The sequence below is a fragment of the Apis dorsata genome, unplaced genomic scaffold (assembly GCF_000469605.1).
Source record: "Apis dorsata unplaced genomic scaffold, Apis dorsata 1.3 scaffold_93, whole genome shotgun sequence".
Lineage (NCBI taxonomy): Eukaryota > Metazoa > Arthropoda > Insecta > Hymenoptera > Apidae > Apis > Apis dorsata.
This window is the reverse complement of record NW_006263391.1, coordinates 97,548-104,394: the sequence shown is the minus strand read 5'-3', so window position 1 is coordinate 104,394 and position 6,847 is coordinate 97,548. Positions and strand designations below refer to the sequence as shown.

General features: G+C 30.8%; 1 long non-coding RNA gene across 3 annotated transcripts; it reads right to left on the bottom strand.

Moving 5' to 3' along the window:
* Window positions 1–2,853: 2,853 nt before the first annotated feature.
* Window positions 2,854–5,362, bottom strand: LOC116185078. 3 transcript variants are annotated; one of them, XR_004149830.1, is made up of 3 exons: window positions 3,644–5,362; window positions 3,330–3,524; window positions 2,854–3,129 (listed from the first exon to the last, which is right to left on the bottom strand). It is a non-coding gene; the product is annotated as an uncharacterized LOC116185078 (long non-coding RNA). The 3 variants fall into 3 exon arrangements; XR_004149829.1 differs by having other exon boundaries at window positions 2,854–3,116; XR_004149831.1 differs by having other exon boundaries at window positions 2,854–3,085.
* Window positions 5,363–6,847: the final 1,485 nt, after the last annotated feature.

Here is a 6,847-nt window from a genome sequence, read left to right as displayed (position 1 = left end):
GTAACGTGCATACGCGGGATCGTTATAATGATTAGTTGGGCCGTGTCACGGCAGAATTCGAATATTAGTCGGGACGCATCCTCCTCCTGGACACTCCCTGGATACATTTTATTAATTGTTCCGCATCTGGTTTCACCCTATGGATACACCCTCTCTCCAGATCGGTGTTTTTATAGAAGTTAGATCGAAACACCAGATTCCGGGTTCTCTTCGGGGATTTTTGAAGCGTTTCGGGGGTGGGGGGGTTCGATCGATACGAGGGGATGAATGTACGAATTGAACCGGTATCGATGCTTTTCTCTCTGCTCTTCTCTGTGATTTTAGGAGATAGATTAGGAGATAGAGGTTTTGTTTCTTTTTTTTTTTTGTGGAGTAATTTTGAGAGGATGATACGTGTGAAGTAAATTATAGAAGGGAAGGAATTTTATAGGATGTGAAAATGGATTAAAAGTGTTTTATTTCGGTGAAGGCTACGTTAATTTAAAGAGGGTTGAAGAGGGAGGGTTGATTGTGTTGAGGAAAATGAAAAATTATACAATAAATGAAATTGGGAATTTTATAAAAAAAGAATTAGAGATCTAAATGTAATATAAAAGTTTGGAAAAAATATTTCTAAAAGTCAAAAAGAAACTATAATATTCGATTTTCGTTAAAATTCTAATTTTCGAAAATTTTCTTCGAGAATAAAAGAAAGCGTCCTAAATAAAAATTATACAAAATTAAACAAAATAATAGAAAACCTATAATCTAAAAATATTCGAAAATTTTCGAAAAAAAGCCACAATCAACTTTCGTTAAAACCCTAATTTCGGAATTAAAATACTTTTCTCGAAATTTTTCTTCGAATGTGATAGAAGTCTTAATTAAAAATTTCAGAAAAATTTTCGAATCTTAAAAAATATTCCTAAAACTCAAAAAAATATATTCAACTTTCGTCTAATTTTTTCGAAATTAAAATATTTTTCTCGAATATTTTCTTCAATAGACTATCCTAATTAAAAAATCGAACGAGACAACGAAAAACCCATAGAAAATTTTCGAATCTCAAAAAAATATTCCTAAAACTCAAAAAAATATATTCAACTTTCCTTAAAATCCTAATCTTTTCGAAATTAAAATACCTTCCTCGAAGATTTTCCTTGAGTATGATAGAGATCCTAATTAAAAATTCCAAAAAACGAGCGAAAGAACGAAAAAGCCATAGAAAATTTTCGAATCTCAAAAAAATATTCAAGAAATTTAAAAAAAAACTATAATATTCAGCTTTTGTTAAAATCCTAGTTTTCTTGAAATTAAAATATCTTTCTCGAAAATTTTCTTAGAGTGTGATGAAGAAGAAAATTTTCGAATCTCAAAAAAATATTCTTAAAACTCAAAAAAACATATTTAACTTTCCTTAAAATCCTAATCTTTTCGAAATTAAAATACTTTCCTCGAAAATTTTCTTAAAGTGTGATGAAGAAGATCCTAATTAAAAATTCCAGAAAACGAGCGAAACAACGAAAAAGCCATAGAAAATTTTCGAATCTCAAAAAAATATTCTTAAAACTTAAAAAAACATATTCAACTTTCCTTAAAATCCTAATCTTTTCGAAATTAAAATACTTTCCTCGAAAATTTTCTTAAAATGTGATGAAGAAGATCCTAATTAAAAATTCCAGAAAACTAGAGAAACAACGAAAAACCCATAGAAAATGTTCGAATCTCAAAAAAATATTCAAGAAATTTTAAAAAAAAAACAACTATAATATTCAGTTTTCGTTGAAATCCTAGTTTACTCGAAATTAAAATACCTTTCTCGAAAAATTTTCTTAGAGTGTGATGAAGAAGATCCTAATTAAAAATTCCAGAGAATCGAGGGAAAACAAGGGAAAATCCATCGGATACCTAACAAAAGCGCGATCAGCTCGGTATCTATAATAAAAGGAGAGGAACAAGAGCGTATGGATAGAGAGGGGAGAGAGATTCCCGGGGGCATGTAAAGAGGGTACACTGTATAACGGCCCTATAAAATGACTAATGATGTAAGGTGGGTGTAAAGTGAAGCAGCTATTGATTCGTAGACGCGTAAATGACACGTCTATCGGCTACCGAGGCCACCAGTCATGCTGAGGTTTTAACTCTTAGCACGGGTGAACCCCCGAATCTCGCTTCGACCGACCTATAGAGATGATGATAAACGGTCCAACCACGCCAACCATGGTGGCCACGGTTTACAATTACCAAGCGTATATTTTTTTTTCCACCGACCGCATCAACAATAAAAGGGAGATTCGTTTCGTCGTCATAATATCTCTAACATCTCTCTAGTTATCCATTATCCCTAAGGAAAGATCATTCTTCTATTCTATTCTACGATTTTTATTAAAGTTTCTTTAAAAAAAAAAAACTATTGGAAATATATTTAATCATTTTATAAGATTGTTAGTAAAATTTTTTTATCAAAAAACGAAAAGTTACGTTATTATATTGAAAAAGGGAGATCCTTTTTAAGAAATCGTAAAATTATGGAAATTTCAATCATTTCGAGATAAATCTTGGTTAATCCGGAATTAAAAGTGAATTAGATTCGCTATTTCAATTCTTGGGTATTAATTGGGTATAAATTGTGAGAGAGTTGGGAAGCGTTGGGGCGTAGTAGTAGATCTTGGCTTAACTGTAAATTAATAAGGTAAATTAAAAGAGGCGATAAAGATGATATTTTCTATTGCTGGTTAAACGATCGTTTCAATCGAAAGAAAAGAGATTGGGATGGATCTCGTAGAGAATCGTATAGGAGGGGAGGGAGGAAAGGTGTTTACTTCTGGTCTGACGTGGAATCCAATCAACGTCTCCATTGCGACTTGACCTTACCGAAAATTGGGTCGAGGATCCACGGGGATGATTAATGCTCCCGCTGATTAGTCTCGGGTCTTCGAGACGGACGAGTCTTCGACCATTAGCCGTCCTATGATCTTTGTCCATTGGTCGGGTAACATTAGATTGTTCATAAGACAGGCATAAAATCATTTTAGCTGGTACTTCTCTTCACCAACACCTTCGATTCCACGGAACTGATTGACATTTATTAATTATTCCTGGCAGCCTGTTTAATTTTTCTTCGTGAAAACATCTAACTGTGAATAGACACTTCGTACATATTTCATTGTCTGCATTTTCATTTTTACCACCTTTTAATCCGATTGAATCGACAATTTCGCTTAAATAATTTCTTACGGTATTTTTTTTTTAAATTAATCTTGATAATTTCTTTTAAAAATTGACGTTTTTATTGTTTCGTCGACAAAAATATTGTCTCATGAAAAAAGAAGAAAAAAAAAACTACTTACGCGAGATTTATTTTATTTTAGCGTACGATCGCTTGTTGCGCGCAGCTTTCGCCGTTTATCAGTTAGGGCGCGCAAGGTTTGTTTATGTATGTTAACATGGCGTCGGCCTGTCTCCCCCATGAGCTCGGTTGATTTATAGGCGGAGCATCTGACAGTAGATACCACCCCCGAACTCGAGACAACAGCTGTTTCGTTCTATGACAGTAACGCGAAACTAACCTCTTTAAACTCCATCTGTGTCCATTATTTTCAACTATAATTCGTGTACGATCATCCAAGAATTATGATTCTTCGGCTACTTTTTAACATCTTACCGATCGTAGATTTATATCAAAGTATTCTTCTATATCGACTGTTGACGTTTCTGCTTTATCTACAACAGTAATACATTTTCGTTAGAGAATTCTGAAATATCGACACGTTTTTACCGACAAGAAACAGAATATACCGACATCTTACGGAAGTCTATACAACACGTTCCGAAATACCGACCTTAAAGAACATTAGTACTGTGCATTGCTGGTAAGTTAATTACCTTGAGAGTGCAGGCATTAAGCCTCTTCTATCTCACCAAATATAATATAACACACATATGTTGGTTTATCTCGTTAGATGGTAACTTATTAGCAATGCACAGAATTTACATTTGTTACGCCTTATTACTAATACAATATAATGTATATTACAAAATATCTTATATTTAAATTTTTACATGCTATCATTTTTTACTAATTATAATAACATGCTACCAACTAATACAAATGACAACAAAACTTTTATAAAAAATTAAGTTCTTAAAATAAGTTCTTAATTTTTAGCATGCTTTATATAAAAAAATAATCGCGATTGCAGCCAATTAGCTAGTATTATTTGCTAGTACATAATAATTACATCAATTGCGATACAATTAATAATTAATGTAGCAAATAATACTGACCCAGGTCTCACCGCGTGGAGGTTGCTGCTTTGGAGACCCACCCTAACCACGACGTCCCATCCACCCTCCTTTTGCGCAAAAATTTTTTTAATTAATATTTTTTTAAATAAATTTTCCTTTTGATGCACATTTACAAAACGTCCAAACCGTTGATCGTTGTGTAAATCAAATAACAAAAGGAAACTTGAAGGAAAACCGACGCGAAAATCTAAATCTAAAAGTAATATTTCTCAATTAAAATTAAGAGATATTACTTCCTATCAATATCTTCGTTCTTATCACGAGAATGAAAATAATTGATAGTTAAAAAGCGTGAAAAGAAAGAAAAAAAAATAAGCAAAATAAGCATTCCACCACCATGCATTGCGCTGCGTGCATTAAGCCATGTGCATTAAGCTATGTGCATTGACTGCGTGCATTGCGTTACATGCATTGAACTACATGCATTTTTCCCATTAATTATCTACTTATCTATACTACTTCATTTTATCTTATAATTAACACCCTTGCATGCACTTATAAATATATTTTGCTTAATCTATATCTTATATACTATTGTCTTATAAATAACTTATTCTTAATAACTTATTATATAGAGTATTACACTAATATTTTAATTCAAAATATTTCCTAATTAAATTCTTAATTCTAAAATTCCTAATTACAACAAATATCTGAATATAATAAACAGGAGAAGAAGGATATGGAAAGGTATGTGTCTTCTATGTTGAATTCTGGAAAAATATGTCAATCTTCAACGTTGAATCTTCAATGTTGAATTTTGAAGTAAGAAGCAAGTAAATAATTTCTTTTTATCTGAAAAACTTAAAATAGATTAATAAAAATCCAAATTCTTTGAAAGTTCCACAAAGAAATTAAACATTTTGTTACATAAAATAGTTAATTTATAAATTTTATCCATATTTATATTTTATGTCTTACATATATTTCTTTTTTTTAATTTTACTTACATATACTCTTTTTCTTTCCTTTCCTCTCCAGAATCTTTGACCTTATACCTACACATTTGATCCTTAAAGTTAATCAACCTGAAACAAACTCGTTTATTGGATTAGTATTTAAAAAAAAAATTGGATCTGAAAAGAAAATATGTAATAAGAATAAAACAATGAAAATATTGTTAAGCAATTGAATTTTGAAGTAACAAAGTATATAACTTCTCTTTATCTAAAAAACTCAAAATAGATTAATAAAAATCCAAATTCTTCCACAAAAAAATTTTGTTACATAAAATAGTTAATTTATTTAATTTTATCCATATATATTTTACCTCTTACATATATTTCTTTCTTTTCCTCTCAAGAATCTTTGACCTTATGCCTACACGTTTGATCCTTAAACATTACATCCTAAAAGTTAATCAACCTGAAACAAACTCATTTATTGGATTAGTACTTAAAAAAAAAAAAATGTACCTGAAAAGAAAACATGTAATAAGAACAAAACAATGAAAATATTGTTAAGTAATTCACATTTCTTTTTTTTTTTCAATCAAAATTTTGCAAATTTAGAATTGAAATTTTTTTGGAAATTTAATTCAGAATGATCAAAAAACAAATTTAAATAATATTAAATAATATTACATATAAAAATGAAACATTTTCAGAAATAACAAAGTATTTCCATTAACAAATGCCCTTTAAACATAATGGGGTGCTGAAAAGAAGAAAAAAGGTAGCCAGAAGGGCTACCAAAATAAATAATCCACTCAATATATGAACCCGGACAACGCGTGAGTGGAATCTTTTCTCATTTCGCAACACTAATATACTAATTTATAATAAAAAATAAAACAAATCGCGAAGAGTGCTTTATTATTATACTTGCAATGCAATTCTTAATCGATCAAAAAAAAAAAAAAAGAAAAAAAAAGACAGAATACATTCCCGGAAGCAATACTCGACGGAGCGTTTTAATTTAATCCACGCAACTCTAATACACTATTTTATGCACTCGTGTTTAAACAAACGCAACACTAATAGCGGAAGATGCAGCCATCTTGGTGGCTACCGTCGTATAAACCACCCTAATGCTCTTCTAACCGCATTAGGTGGTCCAGGAACGTAATTCCAGTCAAAATTTTGGGCATATTATTGACGCAACACTACTTCAAAAACGCGATCATTCAATAGCGCAACACTACTTTAAAAAACGCGAATATTCATCAGCGCAACACTAATTACTAGGATAAATTGAATACAAAATTTACTATTATTTCAAAAAGAGAAGCTACTTCAAACAATTAATTGAAAAATAATATTTTTTGCAATTCAAGTAAAAAAAAAAAAAAAAAAATTATTCTAATTACTAATTAATTACTACTAGTTACTACTAATTAATAATTATTAATTGTTGTAATTACAATGATAATTATATATATTGAAATACAAGCACGAAATTTTTTAAGACGCAACACTAATTCAAACCGAAACTCTTTCTTACGCAACACTAATAAAAATCGCGATTTGCCCTTGACTGGACGATGACGATGGGCCGGAATGCACGTCGGCCAGACGATACAACATTTACTACATACTCTAAAACGAGCACAGTAACAAAG